A 19,741-nucleotide genomic window follows, 5' to 3' on the forward strand; every position below is an offset into this window, starting at 1 on the left:
CCTGCGTCACAGAGACGCAGTGTGCCTGTCCCGGGTCACGCGGCGGGAAGCAGGCAGCGGGGCAGGTCTGCACACGCACGCACGCAGGGAAGGGAAGGACCAGAGCCACCTGCCAGGCTCGGGGGCCCAGGGGAACAGAGAAGTGCTTTGGTCTGGATACAAGAGGAAAAATCTCTTCTTTTCCCTGGGGAGATGTTACTCTACTGCTGACCCCAGTAGTAGGGCCAGGGGTCACTTAGCAGGTGCATTTCCTACTCTTTGCCCCTCTGCTGGGCATTTTTATATAAAGATGGGCAACACATGAGGCAGGCGGGCAGATGCCATCGGGAATGGTCAGTGCTGTGATAGGAGTGAGCGGGCAGCTGTGGGAGCTCCCAGGAGGAACAGCGGCCCAGTGGGAAGGGAAGGGCAGTCTTCAGAGCCAGGGGAAGCGTCCTGGAAGATCTAGTGCTCAGGAAACCCAGAAGGGGGCGGAAAGGGGAATGAGCCAGGCTGAAGGCAGGGGAGAAAGAGACCGTCTTCTAGAAAAGCAGGGTGTGCTGAAGCCGGGTCAGGGCACTCTGAGAGCCGAGTACCACTGCCTGTGAGGTGGGAGGGGCTGCGGAGGAGACTGCCCTGAACAGAGGGTTAAAGTGATGACAAGGGGCCAACAATAGGCAGGGGCCAAGTGCCTTCAAATGCCGGGTAGGTAATAGCAGTGTGCCCGGGTGCAGGGGATCTGCCACCTGTCGGGGACCCTGCTAAGCCTGTTGACATGCATGTACTCTCCCATCCATCTGCGTATTCTCTCGGAACTAAAACTGGGCCAGAGACTCTCTGATTCGCCCTAGCTGGCTTGGCTCAGTGGATAGAGGTCAGCCTGCGGACTGAAAGGTTCTGGGTTCAATTACGGCCAAGGGCACATGCCCGAGCTGTGGGCTTAATTCCCAGTGGGGGGTGGGAGGGCATGCAGGAGGCAGCCGATCAATGATTTTGTCACATCATTGATGTTTCTAGCTCTCTTCCTTTCTCTTCCTCTCTGAAACCAATAAAAATATATTTTTAAAAGACTCTCTGATTCTATAGACTATCTATAATAATCTATAATAATAAAAGCATAATACGCAAATTAACCAAACAGCCATCCGGGCATCCTTCCAGACGACCTTCCGGACAAAGCTGGGGCTGCAGCCGCGGGATCAAAGCAACCACTGGGACTGCGAGGGGGCAATTGAGGCAGCTGCCACAGCTGCGAATGCCTACTCTTATATGAATTTCATGCATCGGGCCTCTAGTCTGTGTATAAAGAGCTTTATTGGAATACTAGAAGCCCAATGCAAAAATTAGTGCAAGAGTAGGCCTTCCTTCCCCCGGCTGCCAGCACCGGCTTCCCTCTGGCCTCCAGCAGGCACCTAGGACCTGGGCTTCCCTCACAGCCCCGGCTTCGTCCGGAAGTGTGATTAGCGTATTACACTTTTATTATTATTATAGACTAGAGACCTGTTGCACAAAGAGATTCGTGCAGTAGGCCTTCCCTTCCCCTGGCTGCCGGCACCGGTTTTCCTCCGGCACCCAAGACCCAGGTCTTCGAGGCTCCAGATGGAGCCTTCAGTCTTCACTCCGCCACTTCGCCCCTACTTATGCAAATTAACTGCCATCTTTGTTGGGTTAATTTGCATACTCTCCTGATTGGCTGGTGAGCATAACGGAGGGACGGTTAATTTACACGTTTGTCTATTATTAGGTAAGATAATTCACATACCATACAATTCACCCATGTAAACCCTACAATTCAGTGGTATTTAGTATAGTCAGAGTTGTGTGATCATCACCACAATCAACCTAGAACATTTTCATAACCCCAAATAAAAACCTCACACCCTTTGGCAGTCACCCCTCCACCACCATTCCCTTTAAACTGCTACTCAGCTAATCTCCTTTCTGTCATATATATGTGCCTATTCTGGACAATTCACATAATGGAATCATATCATATGTGGTCCTTTGTGACTGGCATCTCTCACTTAGCTCAATACTCTCAAGGTTCATCTAAGTCATAGTAGGTATCCATAATTCATTCCTTTTTACTGCCAAATAATATTCTATTATGTGGGTTCATGCAGCATTTTGTTTATCTCTTTGTCAGCTGATGAACATTTGGGTTGTTTCTGAGTTGGGCTACTATGAGTAATGCTACAGTGAACATTCATGTATAAGTTTTTATGTGGACTTGTTTTCATTCTTCTTGGGTATATTCCTAGGACTGAAATTGCTGGCTCATATGGTAACTCCATGTTTAACTCTTTGAGGGGCTGCCAGATTATTTTCCAATTTCTCTGACCCTTGCTACTAATAGTTGTTATTTGCCTTTTTTAGTATAGTCAGCCCAGTTGGTATGAAGTGGTATCTCCTTGTGGTTTTGATTTTTAGCTCCCCGATGACGAACGATGTAGAGCATCTTGTCATGTGTTTATTGGCTATTTTTATATCTTCAAAAAATGCCTATTTAGATCCTTTGCCAGTTTTCTTAATTGTGTTGTGTTCTTCTTATTGCATTCTAAGAGGTATCAGATATATGATTTGCAAATATTTCTCCCATTCTGTGGCTTGGCTTTTCACGTTCTTGATGGTGTTCTTGGAAGTCCAAAAGTTTTTAATCTTGAAGTCCAATGTATCTATTCAATTTTTCTTTTGTTTCTTGTGCTTCGGTTTAGAGATCATTTGAACTTGATCCTGGGACTTATGGATAGGCACTGAAGGGATTCAAGTTGTAGAATGACTTAAGATATGTGTTTTTTTTTAATCAAACTAATGCATGGGTTGGCTGATAATGGTTTGTTTTGTTTTTAATCAAACTAATGCATGGGTTGGCTGATAATGGCTCCCAAAGGCATGTCCATGTTCTAATCCCCAGAGCCAGTGAATGTTACTTATTTGGAGAAAAGGTCTTTGTGGATATCATTAAATTAAGGTTCTTGCAATTAGGAGATTCTCCTGGATTATCCAGGAGAGTCCTCAAGGCCACCACACGTGCGCTTAGAGGAGAGGGAAAGGCAAAGGGAGGTTTGACACACAGAGAAGGCGGTGGAGGGAGAGCTTGGAGGAATGCAGCCACCAGACACTGGAAGCAGCCAGGAACCCAAGAGCCTCTGAGTCTTTTTTTTTTTTAATCAAACGGAGAAAGTTTATAATGAAAAGATAAACAACATGCTTCTGCTACTGCTTTGGACATTACCTATTGACCTTTGACTATAAGGGATGATGGTTTATTTAGCTGCCTTTAGTCTCTCCCTCCCTCCCAATTATTGTTAGTTTTTTTCATTATTGATGATTTACTGGTTACTTAAAAAAATCACTTTATTAAAAATAGCAAATTTCACAAATATTAATATATCACATTGATAACGCTGGCCATTGGAAAACACATCAGTGTGTGTACTGAGTGTCCAACGTAAACAGAAGCCGGGCTGCCGCCCAAGCATCTCCAACGTGGGACCAACAGCGGAAGAAGTTAGCTGCGCTCAGGAAGGATGAACCTCTCAGCCCGTCCAGAGCACGGGGCACCGTGCATAACCCAGAAGGCAATGGTAACCCCTGTGTCACGGTGCTGACGAAGCCTCCAACCAGGGCCAGCCTCCGGTGACGGTGAAGAACGGCCAGTCACGCGTGCTGAAGGCAGCATGTGAAAACAGCCGTGGCATTTGCCCTTCATGACGTTCATTCCTCATCGTGGGAGATGACTCTGCTACGGGTTCAGCTGGGAAAGTAAAGAATGCTGCTTTTCTTCAAACCACAGGGAAGCCACGGCGTTTCATTTCAGCTGCTAGAAGTACTGGGAGCATCTTGTGCACCTGCCAGACGGAGCTTTTGCCGGGATGGATTCCGTTCTTCTAAACCCGACGGAAGCCTCGCCAGACAGAGGCTCTAGCTGTTTCCCTCGTATCCTCAGGAAGTTCCTCTGACTCCCCACAGAGCTCCAGGTTCAAGCGAGCTCATTTCTCCTGCTTTCCCCGAACACGCTCCATCTGCTCGGTGGAAGGTTCCCTTCCGACGCTTGAAGTTTTCCAGAGTGGAAATCGTCCACAAGGCCCAGCAGCCCCGCCCCCTCCGGACCCCCACAGACCTCAGTGTGAAGGGAATGCTGAGCACCTTTTCCGGCTCCACCCCGAGGCTTCGTCTTGTCTCTCCTCACTCCTTTTTGCTTTGGTCACTGGAGTTGACTGTGATGCTGGATTTGAAAAGCCTGTGTTTTGACTCACTGGAATGGCCTTTTGGGCGGCATTAGCAACCTGCGTAGAGTGGGCACTGAAAGACGTAGGACTCCCTCCTCCTCACCTTCCACTCCTCCATTGCTTTAAGTTCCTTATTGCACCAGGCCAGCTTCTTACGACCTGAGGAAGGAGGGGATCGGTCCTCTTCCTCAACCTGCCATGCTTCCTCTCCTCCCCCATCCCCCCAGGCTCCGTGCCACCACAGCTCCCTGTACTTACCTACTATCGGTTACTTTTCCAACGCAAAATACTGCATCATCAGATCTAAGGTGCCATCTATTTTAAGATGCCCTGTTATTTTATATTCCGCTAAGGCAGTGGTTCTCAACCTTCCTAATGCCGCGACCCTTTAATACAGTTCCTCATGTTGTGGTGACCCCCAACCATAAAATTATTTTCGTTGCGACTTCATAACTGTAATTTTGCTACTATGAATCGTAATGTAAATATCTGATATGCAGGATGTATTTTCATTGTTACAAATTGAAAATAATTTAAAGCATAGTTAATCACAAAAACAATATGTCATTATATATGTGTTTTCCAGTGGTCTTAGGCAACCCCTGTGAAAGGGTCATTCGACCCCCAAAGGGGTCGCGACCCACAGGTTGAGAACCACTGTGCTAAGAGAAAACACACTGCCAATTATATTATTAGGGTATCATCAAGAGTGAGGAGCGCCCTAGCTGGTTTGGCTCAGTGGGTAGAGCGTCAGCCTGCAGACTGAAGGGTCATGGGTTCGATTCCAGTCAAGGACACATGCCAGGGTTGCGGGCTCAATCCCCAGTAGGGGGTGTGCAGGAGGCAGCCAATCAATGATTCTTTCTCATCATTAATGTTTCCATCTCTCTCTCCTTCTCCCTTCCTCTCTGAAATCTATTATAAATACAAAATGGGAGTTTATTTCAATGTAGAAAATGTCTAAGCTAAAATGTTAAAAGTAGCAAGATGCAAGTTTGTGCACATATTTGCAATTACATAGACTAGAAAACTATCTACATAATAAAAGCCTAAGCAACCATTACGGTGGAACTTCCAGAATGACCAGTCACTATGATGTGCACTGACCAGCAGGGGGGCAGACGCTCAACACAGGAGCTCAGCCAGAAGCCAGGCTCACAGCTGGTGAGTGCAGCGGCAGTGGCAGGAGCCTCTCCCACAGTAAGAAGCGAGGGGTCCCTGACTGCGAGAGCCCCAGACTATGAAAGGGATGTCTGACTACTGGGGATCAGGTCTAAGCCGGCAGGCGGACATTCCCCGAGGGGTCCCGGATTGTGAGAGAGAGCAGGCTGGGCTGAGGGATCCCCCCCACCCAGTGCATGAATTTCGTGCACCGGGCCTCTAGTATATAACATAATAACTGTTTATAATTGGATAGTAGTATAATTATACTATAATATTTTGACAATATTGACTTCTAAAAGACACCATTCAAAATTATAATAGTGATTTATTGTCATTTTATTCTTGCAAATGATCAAAGTTGAAGGTCATAATTGCACACATAAATGTAAGCACGTCAACCATAAGAGGTGCGTCTTTTTTTTATTTTTTATTTTTTGGTGTGTTTCCATCTTTGTGGAAAAAGCAAACCTGAATTAAAAAAAAATGTCTCTTTACAGGTATTCCTTTGCCAAAAGAAGATGCCATTTCTGCCCCCTTGATCTCCAGCTCACCAGTGAAAGAAGCCCGGGAGTATGAAGACCCCCCCAAGCGAAGAGGAAGATAAAATAAAAGAAGAGCCTTTGACTATCTCTGAACTGTCATACAACCCCAGTGCAAGCCTGCTCCCCACCCCAGTTGATGATGATGAGATTGACATGCTCTTTGACTGTCCATCAAGGCATGAGTTGGAAAGAGAAGACCTAGATTCATTTGAGGAACTGGAAGCAGATGAAAATGCCTTTTTGATGGCTGAAGAAGAGGAGCTAAAGGAAGCTCACCGAGCTTTGTCATGGAGCTATGACATTCTGACCGGCCATATTCGGGTGAACCCACTGGTCAAGAGTTTTTCCAGGCTCCTTGTGGTGGGCCTGGGGCTGCTGCTCTTTGTATTCCCCCTGCTCCTCCTCCTTTTGGAGTCAGGTATTGATCTCTCCTTCTTATGTGAAATCCACCAGATGCCAGAGTTTGAGCAGTTTCACTATGAATATTAGTCCTCTCAAGGAGTGAGTGGCTGGCAAAGTAAACCTCATTCTCTACATGCTGGGTTGCTCATAAAATACATATCTCATATGACTAAGGGCTATATTCAATATTAGGGATGTGTATTTCTCAAGCAAATGCCTGGTTCTGAATGGTCAAGGAGCCGTCAACACGTGTTCCTTACTCAAAATTGATTATTCAGACCTTTAAGTTAGCTTTCCATAATTCACTGCACTTAATAAGTTTAAATCGAACACAGTAATTTCAGTTATAGGTCAGGGAGTTGGACTCTAAATAACCCAAAATGTTTATTTTTATTATATCACAAGCAGACTCTATCTATTATAATACATAATACATTGAGCTGAATTAGATTTCCCCCCTTTTTAATAGTTATCATCATTATAAGATATAAGGTTCAGAATCAGAATTTTAGTGAAAATTCAAGAGAAAGTTTTTGAATATAATCCTTAAGTGAAAATATGTCCTCTAACCAATGCCTATACAGTTAAATTAATGCTGGGTTTTTGTTTTAATATTTTTATGTGTTCAGAATATTTTGGTAAATTTTTACCCCCCCCCCAAAAAAAAACAAGAAAAAAAAGAAGCCTTCGGGAGTTATTGTACAGACTGTAAGACTAATGCACAAAGGGTATTTTGGGAATTTTTTAATGTTTTGGCCCAGGTTTGTTTTTAAAAATAATTTTTGGTAAAAAAAAAATCCCGTAATTTGTTGTTAGCTGCATATGAGATAGAAAATAGGTAGAAAGACTAGTAAGTAGGCTCCTAAAACAAATGATGGAACTGGAGGATGTAGAAACTGAGCATCAAATGGACCACAGGGTCCATTTCAAAAGTATTTGGATGGGAGGACTTGTTACTTTCATTTGCATTCTATCCATATATTTTGGCTAAGGAAGCAAAACTTTAAAGGAAAAAGTAAAGATATATGCCAATTAATTGCATGTTATTGTACATTTATCCAAGAGTGGAAGCAGATGTTGGACAAATGGCAAGTAGCAAAAACTGTTTTGGTGAGGCTGGTAGGCAAGTGGTGGTAGGAAGGTGATCTATTTTATGGAAGTGATGGTTGTTGGGGTCCAACCCCAGCAGGTCCAGGGGTCCCCAAAGGTGTGGACAGAGTCGGCGAAGAAGGAATGACATGGAGACAGCATTCAGTTGATCAGCAGCCCAGCCAGGATCTCTAGCCAGGATCTCCAGCCAAGTTCTGTCCAGGTTCTCTTGCCATGTTCTCTCGCTAGGTTCTCCAGCCAGGTTCTCAAAATATATATTTTTTAAAAAAATAAGGAGCATCCCAGTTTCAAAGATATTAAAGGATTTTTTAAAATGTGAGCTTTAGAATCAGTGAAATATTTTAAAAAAAAATTTTCATGCCCCATCAATTTCAGGTGCCATCTTGTAAGTCACCCCTAAGCGTAATAGATATACGTGCCCCTTGAACTTCCCCCAACTCTTGCTTTTTTTTTTACATTGTTAATATTTACATTGTTTTATACTTTGATGATTGACTCTAAATCGAAACCAGTAACTAGCGTTTCTGTTACTATAATTTCATAAACTTGGTTTCCTTCAGAGCCGACAGTATGGGAGGATTACATTTTCTTCTCTATGGATGCATTGTTTTCTCTGGGGACCCCTTTAGGGCTATATGACCTCTGTTGCAAGTATTCAGCTCTTCCATTATGGCACAAAAGCATCCAGAGACAATATGTAAATAAATGGATATGGCTGTGTTCCAATAAAACTTTATTTACAAAAGCAGGCAGTAAGCCAGATTTAGGCCTTAGTTTCCCATCCCCTGGTCCAGAAGAATAAATTCTGACCCTCCTATCTTAGAATACAATCAAGATTTCAATTTGAAAGGTTTTGAATAATCTAAATTTAAAGTGACTGTGGACATGCATGGGTCACACAAGATAATTTAAACACCTGAAAATCTAAAAATCTTGAGATGCGGTTAATAGGGATTATCTCAGGACCCCAGGAGGAAACCAGCTGCTAAGTTGCACCCGTGTGCGTTTCTCCATTCCTTGGGTAAATCAACTAAGACAGAACAGAGAAATGTCTTTCATGCGGCCGCACATTTCTGGGTCAAAGGTGGCCTTTCAACCTCAAAAATAGAATCCTTCCCAACCTCCACTTCCTGCTGACAAGAAGTGTGTTCCCCCCTTCGATTTCTAACTGTGAAAGGATGCAATTCATGGGACTTTATTCCAAACCACCAACATGAAACCCTGGGCAATGAAGCTTCAAGGAGTCGGTAACAATTGCTAGAATACTCCCAGTGTTTAAGGGTGTCAAGTGGAAAAGTCTACAGATCAGACCAGATCCGATTCCAAGAAACAATCCAAACCTCAGGATGAAATACATACTGCCTAATATTTTCTTATTCATACTCTCATTTTTTTCCACCTTACATGTAATTCTGAGAATAGTAATTCTAGTGTGGTTCTAATAAATTGGCCTTCCCTTTAGAACTAGCCGTTTGAAAATCAAGGAAATTCAGTCAGCACATAAGTAAGCCTCATCACTCATTTAACCCAAACAGCCCTATTAATGGGTCATTTTAATATCTAAACTCCTAGGAACCCACTCTATCCAGCTGTAACACTAAAAGCCCCTTCAGAGTTTTAACTGATCTTCTTTTGTTTTCCCTCATCCAGAGATGACTGGTGACTTCTCGCTGGCTCACTTTCTTCTAGCCCTAGGAACTAACAGAATCAGAGTCTGTAGCCCTTGGACCCGTAACTCTTTCCTGCTCCCTTGTCTCTCAATATGTTCTGCCTCATGACTCTGAGTACCAACACTCTCCTCAGGAATAGAGTTAAGTATGAGAAAGAAATGTGTCCTTCTCCCTCAGATTGCTACAGTCTTGTTTCTGTAGGGAAGACACTCTGAGATCTTCAAAGATATTACCTAATTGTTCCTGTGTTGTCTGTCAATCCTCCTATATAATAAAAGGGTAATATGCAAATAGACCGAATGGCAGAACAACTGAACAACCAATCGAAGTGTAATATGATAATGAGATGCTAAGGCTGCTCAACCGCTTGCTATGATGCACACCGACCACCAGGGGGCTGATAGTCAACTGGTCGACCAGTCGCTATGACGTGCACTGACCACCAGGGGGCAGACAGTTGACCGGTCAACCAGTCACTATGACGTGCACTGACCACCAGGGGACAGATGCTCCGACCAGTAGGTTAGCTTGCTGCTGGGGTCTGGCTGATCAGGACTGAGCAAGATGAGCCGGACATGCCCTGGGTCCCTCCCGCGGTACCTCCTCGGCCCAGTCGTGCACTGGTGGGGTCCCTCACCTTGGCCTGCACCCTCTCGCAATCCAGAACCCCTCAGGCAATGTTGGAGAGCCGGTTTCAGCCCGATCCCGCAGGCCACTCCCCTTGGGAGGGCACCAGACATGGGGCTCATGGCTGGTGAGCGCTGCTGCGGTAGTGTGAGCCTCTCCCGATCGGGAGTGATTGGGCATGAGCCCACGGCAGGCACAGTGGGGCCAGGATGAGCGGGAGCAGCAGGTAGGAGCTGCAGGCAGCGTTGGACTGCGGGTTTGGGCCCAATCCCTGCAGGCCACCCAGAGGGACCCCACCCATGCACGGATTCGTACACTGAGCCTCTAGTATTATATAAGTGCAAGCTATTGTTTCTCTTCAGAGAGACTGAAATATTTTTTCAATCCTCACCCAAGAATATGTTTTATTGGTTTTAGACAGGAAAGGGGGGAGAGAGAGAGACAGAAACATCAATCGGCTGCCTCTCATATGTGCCCCAACCAAGGCTTGAACCCGCAACCTATACTTGTGCCCTGACCAGGAATTGAACCCGAAATCTTTTTGGTGTACAGGACAATTCTCCAACCACCTGAGCTGCCAGGCCGGGGCTGAAATCTTTGTTTCAAAAAGTATGTTTTTCAATTAATCGCTTAATTATTTTAACATATGCTTTGCAACAAATGCTATGTTCTGTGTCATAAAGTGAAAACTTAATCAGCAATCATACTTAAATGAGGCTATATTTCCAATTTTATGCTTTAAAAGGACCTTTTTGTGTAGGCTAAAGTGTGATCTTGTTTTCCCAAAAGTATACCCTTCTAACACTGCTTATGGATTGAACTTCAAATTTAATTAAGACAGAAAAGAACCTTTAACGGAAAGAGCATCTGTGCTCCATTCAGGAGGCAAACCACACCCGCCCCCCCCAACCCCACTGTGTAAAATTCTCAGGCGCACGCTCTCCATGTCTCCTGTTACTTTGCAAAGACTAACGTAGCCCAAATGGCCACTGGATACAGCTGTATGGGCTTAGCTGCATGATTTTCATTTTTCCGGAGAACAAAACCTTTGTGTGCTCACTTTCCACTCTCTCAGGCCCCCGGGCTGGCAGGGTGACACCTGCTGTTCCCTGCTGAGTGACGTGCAGCAGCTGGGGGGAGGGGAGGCGGGGAGGAAGAATTAACCATATTTCACTCACTCAACTCCATTTCTTCTTGTGCCCCCCACCGGCTGGGTGAACAAGACCAAAATATGTGCCCAGATCCACGGAGGGGCCGAGGAGAGAAAGGAGGGAGGATTTAGTCGGGAGTGAAAACACATCCCAAAAATGAGGAGTTAAGATTAGCCCTGGCATTTAGTTAGTGGAGCACCCATGGAGACGCCCCCCACCCTCTTCAGCTGTTCCCTTCACCCGTGGCCGCAGATTATCTCCGGACGCCCTGGCGAGCTTTGATATCACACCCGTTAAGCATTTAAACCTTCCCTATAAAGCAGTCCTCCCCGAGAAATAGCCTCTTCCCTGTTTACATCGGCCCTGTGTTACCTTGCCCAGGGATGGTCGTCTTTAAAAAATATGTAATTTTTTTTTAAGTATTGGTTGTTGTTTGTTTTCCTAATTATGAAAATAATGACTGCATGCTCATGGGGAAAGTTTAGAAAACATAGACAAGTCAAAAGAAAAAAATTAAAGTCCCCTAGAACTTTGTCATGCAGAAATAAGTGCCCCTCCTAGTTTAGTATCTGACGTGATGGAAAGACGTTTGGTACCTTGGTTTTCTCCTCAAATATACTGTGCAGGGTTGCCCACAAACACAAACCTGCATGCTGTCCTTTAGAAAGTAGGTTTGTGGACCCTGGCCGGTGTGCTCAGTGGTTAGAACGTCGATCCACGCACCGAAGGGCTGTAGGTTCGATTCTCAGCCGAGGGCATGTACCTGGGTTGCAGGTTCCACTAGGGCCCGTGTGGGAGGCAACCAATCAGTGTCTCTCTCTCTCTCTCTCTCTCTCTTCCCGCTTTCTCTGGAAAGGCAATGAAAAAAAATATCCTCTGGTGAGGATTAACTAACTTAATTAACTTAAAAATGTTTGTTGTAAAGATAAGTTTAAAAACATTCTTAAATCAAAAAAAATGTTTGTTGGACATTTTGGTGGTTTTTAAATTTTTTATTATTATTTGTGCTGGGATGAGCATCCTGTGATCCATCTTTGTTGGTGCTTCCGATTACTTCCTTAGGATAAACTCCGAATGGGGGAGGGGGAGGAGGAGAGCGCGGTGTAACAAACAGAAAAGCGGTTTGAAAGTCAGGGCAGCAGGAAGCGTGGCACGTGGAGGCCTGAGATCACTGGAGGGGCTGGAGGCAGGAAGTGGGAGGGAGGGAGAGGCAGGAACCGGAGAGGTGAGCAGATCTCAGAGGTGCCAGGAAGCATTTGGGGACACACACACACACACACACGCACACACACGCACACGCACGCACACGCACGCACGCACGCACGCACGCACGCCCCCCAGGGCAGTGAGGGATTCAAGGAGGGTTTTAAGCTAGAGACCAGATTTGTAACTTACATATTTACCTTTTACTAAGGTCATTCTGGTTCAGCTTGAAGAGTTAGGGGCAGGGGGACAGGGATACCAGAGAGGACGCTGTGAGCAGCGATTGAGGGGAGACATGATGAGAGTGAGGTGGCAGTGGGGATGAAAGGATGAAGGGAGAGATTTAAAAGGTAACATCACAGGACTTGCTGATGGATGCTGCGTAGCGGGAGAGGAAAGGCCGCGTCAGGGAGGACCTGCAGGCAGGCTTCTGGCTGAGGGGTGGCTGGACAGCACACCCAGCTGCCTCCCCGCCAAGTGGAGATGCACTGGGGTTGTTGAATCTAAGGTTTGGGGTTCAAGTGACTGGAGATATGGATTTGGGAGTTACCAGCATATAGAAAAGTACCTAAAGTCATGGAGGTGGAGGGAAGAGGAAGGGACAGAAGATGATTAAAAAGTAGGAAGACAAGCCCTAGCTGGTTTGCTCAGTGGTTACAGCTTCAGCCTGCAGAACGAAGGGTCTCCGGTTCGATTCCCGGTCAAGGGCACATACCTCGGTTGCAGGTTCCATCCCAGGTCCTGTTGGGGCACGTGCAATTGGGGTACATGCAGGAGACAACCAATCAATGAGTGTCTATCTCGCCCCCACCCTCCCCTTTACTCTCTGAAAAAAAAATCAGCCCTAACCGGTTTGGCTCAGTGGATAGAGCGTCGGCCTGCGGACTTAAAGGTCCCAGGGTCAATTCCGGTCAAGGGCATGTACCTTGGTTGCAGGCACGTCCCCAGTGCGGGGTGTGCAGGAGGCAGCTGATCGATGTTTCTCTCTCATCGATGTTTCTAACTCTCTATCCCTCTCCCTTCCTCTCTGTAAAAAATCAATAAAATATATATTTTTAAAAATCAGTAGAAAAAATATCCTCAGGCGAAGTTTAAAAAACAAAGTAGGAAGACAGAACGTGCTGGACCACAGAGAGTCCTCTACGGCCACCAGGGAGGTCAAGGAGCAAAAACCAAGGCAAATCGCCAACTACTGACTGAACTCGGTGCCGTAGGAAACCCAGGGAAGCCGGGCGCGGTAACGAAGTCCGGCTTCTTAAAGTGGATATGTCTCGTTCATTTTGTAACCACCCAGCAAGATAAACTTCGTGTAGATAAAGCTACATGGGATCGTTTCTCACCCAACAGTGGGAGAGGAGGGCCTCGGCTCTGCTGCAGCGACACGGGCGCATCAGTCTCTTGGACTCTTAATACCTGCGTCAGGTTTTCAGTGAGACTGTCCACCTGATGCTGGCTCCCATCCACTTTTAACATTCCCCACGTGTGCTCCTCAGACGAATTAATCCAGATACCCCACTGAGGGGAACCTCTTGGGAGGCCATAGGTCACCCTAAGATGCTGGCACGACACAGTTTCATCCACCACAATCTCTTTTTTTCTGAATTCGTGTCTTGGCGTAGGCGCCATCTGTCGCAGATGTAAGCTTGTGTAGAGGCTCCGAAGAAGGCAGATCCTATCTGGTTGGGAGATGGAGATCAGAGGAGTCACAGATGGATGTGCATTTTTATCATTCCTTTGTCTCTGGCTTCTCCCCGTTCATCAGGGGCGTGGCCAGTGGCATCCTCAGTCTCCACATCAGAACCAGAGTGGTGCATTCCAGGACCTGAGCTGTTTTCATCCTGTAGGAGCCCGTGGATCAGCTGCTTGGTACTGTGGTCTGTAGCCAGATCGAGACAGCCATTAAGATCGAGTTTATGCTTAAAGGGCAGTGGCCTCTGAGACAGTACCATTGTGCGATTCCTGTTGAGACATGAGTTGTTCCTGCCCAGTATACAAATTATTGAAAACAACATCTGGCGCTTCATCCTTCGGAAGCTTCCCTGTTGCCTCTTCACGTTCCAGCGTTATTGTCTGTGTATATTTTGACTGTGCTTTCCTGGCTGATCATGCCGGTCAGGTGTCGGGGTGATCTAGCCAGACCTTCTCTGAACGCCCTCCCGGCGCTCATCGTCATGCGTGCCCAGGGTCTTGCTGTGCGATCAGTGCAGCGGTGGTTCCTGCTGAGCCAGGCTTAGGAAATTGAGAACGAATGTTTCTAAGTGCTGAGCTGGTCCCCACCCTTGGTTGTTCTTTTATGGTTTGTTTATGTTGTTGTTGGTTTTGTTTTGTGTGTTTTTTTAAGGAAAAGCAATGGCCTTTGTAGAGTCTTTTTCCAACAACATTCTTACTTGCCCTCCTCAAGGTCGTTCAGTGTTGCAGAGTAAGCTTACCGTATGACCAGAACTCTTTCAGGTGAAATGATCCGTTTAAACCCAGAATTGAACGTCCTGGAAGGAACTCAGAGTTGTAGGACCCTGGAGACTTAAGCACTAGAACCAAGGACTTGATCATAAGCAAGACCCACTTTCTCCCTCCAGCCCCGCTCTCTTTCTCCGCTCCCCTAACCCTGGCCTACTGCAGGCTCTGCACTGGGGAAATCGGCCCGGGCAGCTCCAGGCTTGCATTGTGCCAGCAGAGCAGCCTGAAGGAAGAGAAAAGCCTTTCCCACTTCAAAACAGATGAATCCCACGGACGAGCTCTGGTTAGCTCACATGCCCTCTATCCTGGCTACAGCACCAAGGCCAGGGAACAGGGCCCAGATGCCGTGCCCGTCCCTGAGGGTGGGAGTGTGCCCTGTGATGGGCAGCACGGCCCGTGGTTGGAGTGGGGTGAATCTGCTCTCCAAAGGGAATGAAGGCAGAGCATTGAAGAAGGGGGCAGGCAACGACCAACATAGGCTGTGTTCAATATCAAGATGTTCTCTTCTCGTGAACAATCGCTCTCGTGATTACCCCAGAGTATCCTTATGAGTCACCACAAATTATATTCTTGGAATTAGACCAACAGGCCATATTTTTTCTACCCTTCATCCCTGTAATTTTTTTTATTATCCCTTATATTTCCTTATGCTGTACATTATATTTTGAGATATCATTGTTAGAGTTTTAAAAGTGCTTTCACATAATCTCACTTAATTCTTACAATCATCTGAGTCCTACGTGATTGTAGTAAACCTGTTTTACAGATGGACGAAAGTAGACGGGCTCTGTGGCTTCCCCAAAGCCACAGACACAGTCTAGCTGGGGGCATCACGAAATCAGATCTTCGCCCCTTTGCTAGCTCCTCTGGGTGTCACTGCCTTAAATATCTGTCACCTGTGTGTTTAGTTTTGGTCTTGGTTTGGGCATCAGTTCTTTGTTTCTCCCTGGAGAACTGAGACTGTGCCGTCTGCTTTTACTGCAAACCCCCATGAAACTTGCTCCGTGCTGTGGGGACTGTGAGCGTTCAGTTCGTGCTGCTGGCCGGTCATGAAGGCAGGGTTTAGGATGCTGTTGCTCGAGGTAGATACAGCCAGCGCCCGGTGGGAAGACTGTGTGGTCCCCACCTTGGTTTCAGGTCGGAAGTCAGCACAAGGCCTCTCGCAGTGTGAGGAGTCTTGTCTCTGGAGAGCCCTTTGGAACGCTGCCAAGGCTGCGAAGCGCATCCTCTCTCGCTCGGGGGTTTCTCACCTCCTGGGCCCCTTTTCCAGCTCCCATCTGAGAAACCATAGAAACACTTTAGCGTCCTCAGCCTGAAGCCATTCTGTAAGCAAAAGGCCACATCCAGGCAGCACACCCCACAGTTCAAGCTTCCTACATTTCTCCTTTTAAAAATTGGTCATACACCCAAGAAGATAACATTTATTCCTAAGGAAGAGCTCTCGTACCCTTCCTCGGGGAGCAGCTTCTTCGAGCTATAAAACAGGTCCTTCCCCGTCCCTGGGTCTGGCGGGCGTGCCCCTCGCCCTTCTGTCCAGGCTGCTCGCCCCTCGCTAAGCGACAGCTTACCTTCTGCTGCTCCCCACTGTTGTCTCCACTGTGCGTCTGCGATGCCTCCCGGGACCCACCCTGACTAAGCTGGGGGAGCTTGTTTCATGGTTCTTTTCCTCATTTCACGAGTACCTGTTCCGACTTACCATGAGTTACTCTCAGGGGTGACCCAGCCCTGCAAAGCTAGATAAGAACCGTTACTGATTCAAATCCAGGAGGGTGTGTGTGTGTGTGTGTTTAGGGTTTCGTACTGGCTGAACCTGCTGAATATAGTAACATGAGCTGTGTGCTCTTCTCTCTTATTAGTCCTACCATCTAATGCTTGTTGGCACCAAATCTGAAGTCTCATCAAAGGGCACACCTACTTGTCTGTGTTCACTCCCCATGGCTTCTGTAACAAATCACCATAAACTTGGTGGCAGAGACAACAGAAATTTTTCTCAGTTCTGGAGGCCAGTGGTCCAAAGTCAGTATCACTGATTCCGTTTTGGCCCAAGGTCAAAGGGTTGGCAGGACTGTGCTCCTTCTGGGGGCTCCAGGGCAGAGTGTGCTCCGCGTCGCCTCGAGCTTCTGGGGGCTGCCAGCACTCCTTGGCTGGTAGCCACATCATGCCAGTCTCTGCCTCTGTGATCACATTGCCTTCTTTTCTGTCTGTGTCAGGTCTCCTCCGCTCTCTCTCAGAGGACGCCTGTGGCTGCATCTGTGGTCCACTTGGACCATCCGGGATCATTTCCCTATGAAGTCACATCCACAGCATCCCTTTTTTTGCCGTATCAGGTTCCGGGAATTCGGATGTGGAGATCTTTTGTGGGGCCATTATTCAGCCTACCACACTACCCTCCCCATAATTCCCATACACCTGCCCCCACGTTCTAGGTCAGGGTTGGTTCCTCTCCCTGTCAACTTCCTGAATCTCAGGAGACGTTCGCTGCGCTTATGATTTCTACCTTCTGGCTTGCTGCCACCTGCAGTGGCAACAGGGTCCGTGGTGTCTTACCACCAGCTCTCCAGTAGGCAGAGGAGGCCAGGCCCTCTGATCAGGCCACCTTCTTCCGCAAACCATTGGTCCTGTGGGACAGGAGAGGTGTGAGCCTTACGCGGCCGATCCCGGGTATACCAGTTCTATTGATGCAGAAATCAAGCTGTGTTGCTTTTGTTTAGCTCTGACTAGGGCAGGAGTCGTCTTGCCTCTGCCTTTCCGTCAGGATCTCCGTGATATGAAATCCATGAGGACAGAGAGCAGGTCTTTGGCGTAGAGTCCACTGTGCCTGGCAGTGTCTCTCTCCATGGACTCGACACACAGTTACCAATCATCTCTGTGCACATACCCCCAGGACAGCCACACGGACCCTCCCTCCTGTGGTTGGCCACCACCAGCCAGTCGTCCTGCCAGCATCCAGGGTGGGTTGGGCAGCACCGGGCACAGCCTCAGATGCCACTGGGCAAAGAGTTGAATCCTGTGCCAGATACGGTGCTGCCCTTATATGAGGCCCGTGTTGTTATCCTACACACCACGGACACCACTGCTTAAAAGACCACTTGATGGTGAGGCTGGGAGAGACACCCATTGTGAAAAGAATGAAAAGCAGCCGTAGAGAGACCAGCAGAGGGGCTGCGTGGAGCCGCTGATCATGGCCGCTCTTGGCGTTCGTTCCTGTCTGCTCACAGCAGAAGGTGGGTGTGGGGTGAAGGGACGTTAGTGGAAACTGCATGTGACTGAAAATTTCCTCTCGACTGTAAGGAGAGTTCTCTTGAAAGGAAAGGAAAACAGTTCCAGATGGTCAATGGGAGATTTTTCTTGGTTGGAAACCGATGCTTTCTCCTCGTCAGGAATAACTATGCCTTGAAAATAGGGGCCCAAACTTTCCCGCCCACAAAAAAAAAAAAAAAAAAAAAAAAAAAAGGCCATTTCATGAAAAAGAATGACCAGGATACAGATGAACAGTCTCAGTTCTTTTCAGTGACCCGGCCAGAATTTTCACTTGTCATTTGTGTATTTATCTCAGACACAGACACTGTCTAGGAGCCTGTAGTGTCGCATTTTCATACCTACATGCACAATTGAAGAAGGTTCTTTTCAAACTCAGAAGTAACAAAGGACTTTGCTTGAATAGATTTTGTGATAAAATAGAAGGTTTGGAGATGATTCGAGGAAAAAGAGTTTGATACAGGAGGCAAAAAGACTACAAAGGAGGCAAAAAAAAATGGAGAGAGTTCTTGATGAGTCTGGAACATTATTCAACAAATATTTGCAGAGCACCTACTATGTGCTGGGCCAAACACTGGGCTAGGAAACAGGGATGCAGTGGTGAATAAGACCCAGACCCGACCCAGGAGTTTCCAGTCTAGGGGGGACTGGGTGAGCAAGTAGGCGATTACATCCGATATGTTAAGTGCATCCAGGGGACAGCTGACCTGCCTCAGGGGATCAGGAAAGGCTCCTGAGAGTAATGTCGCTGTTGAGACTCAAATGACAAATAGCAGTGGGTCTGGAAAAGGGACCAGAGTCTTCCAGGTGGGAACTGCGTGTGAAAGGCCTGAAGATTAAAGCACCGTGGTAGACGGTGTATGCGGGTGAACCAAGAGACTTAACAGCCGAATGACCTAGAGCAGGGGTGGGGAACCTATGGCCCAAGGGCCGTGGAAGGCCTGAAAACCATTGGGTCTGGCCCTGCCAAGACCCAATTGGGTTGAGTTCATGAAACGTTTGACCACATAGAACAGGCTAATGTTTAAGTTGATAATTTTGTATGGCCCTCGAATGATGTTATAATTATCCAAATGGCCCTGGGCAGAAATAAATCAATCAAGGTTCCCCACCCCTGCCCTAAAGAGACAGTGAAGCATGTGGAGGACAGAAAGGATGGCAGGGGAGCAGGAGGCGGCCCGGGGCCCCGTCCACTCTTCCCCTGGCTGAGTAACTACCTTCTGTACCTCTCAGCTGTGGTCACTGAAGGTAGGTCCCCAACAGCCAGCCCGCCCCTTCATCCTCTCTGCTTTTTCCCCAGGAGACCGAGGGCGGGGCTCCTAAATCCAACTGGAGAACTAGGGGGAGGGCCTTCTGGAAGCTGTCAAGACCAGAGCCCAGCACACTGTCTCTGAGAGTTCTGACATCAGAACCTGGCAGTTGTGGGCCCGAGGAATTTGGGTCCTGAAAGTTGAAATACGTCTTCCTTTCCAGCAGGGTTCTGGCTTCATCCCCAACCTGGAGCAGGCTCTCTGATGCACAGCTCCGAGGTTACACCTTAGATTCTTGGAGAGAGAAAATAGTGCTTGAGATCCCCTGACAAAAATACAAGGAGTTTTAGAAATTACCTGACAAGAAATACCAAGTGCTACCGACTGGAAATCAAACCACGGCAGCTGCTTCTCACAGCTGCCGACCGCGTGGTGGCCGCCTTGGAACCGGCTAGAGTAAATGAGGCTAAAAATACCCACGAATGGGTAGCTCCTCAGGAGCGGGGTCCCTGGGTGAGGTAGCCACAGAAACCCACCTGGGGGAGTGGGGGGCAGGGGAAGTTTGTCTTCCGGCCACTGGATCCGTGGTCAGACGACTATTACCTGGGAGGCCGAGGAAACAGCACCAGGAGCCTGTAGTTCTCATTCATATTAATTGATTGAATCTCGCGTGGTACCCATTTTACAGCTGGTGAA

General features: G+C 47.4%; 1 protein-coding gene and 1 pseudogene across 1 annotated transcript in view; both read left to right on the forward strand.

The window, feature by feature from the left end:
• Positions 1 to 19,741, forward strand: part of MYO1D (myosin ID) — a 192,208-nt gene that overhangs the window by 146,227 nt on the left and 26,240 nt on the right. The window lies entirely within an intron of this gene.
• Positions 5,848 to 6,406, forward strand: LOC102263970 (annotated as a pseudogene).

Source organism: Myotis brandtii, unplaced genomic scaffold (genome assembly GCF_000412655.1).
Source record: "Myotis brandtii unplaced genomic scaffold, ASM41265v1 scaffold523, whole genome shotgun sequence".
NCBI lineage: Eukaryota > Metazoa > Chordata > Mammalia > Chiroptera > Vespertilionidae > Myotis > Myotis brandtii.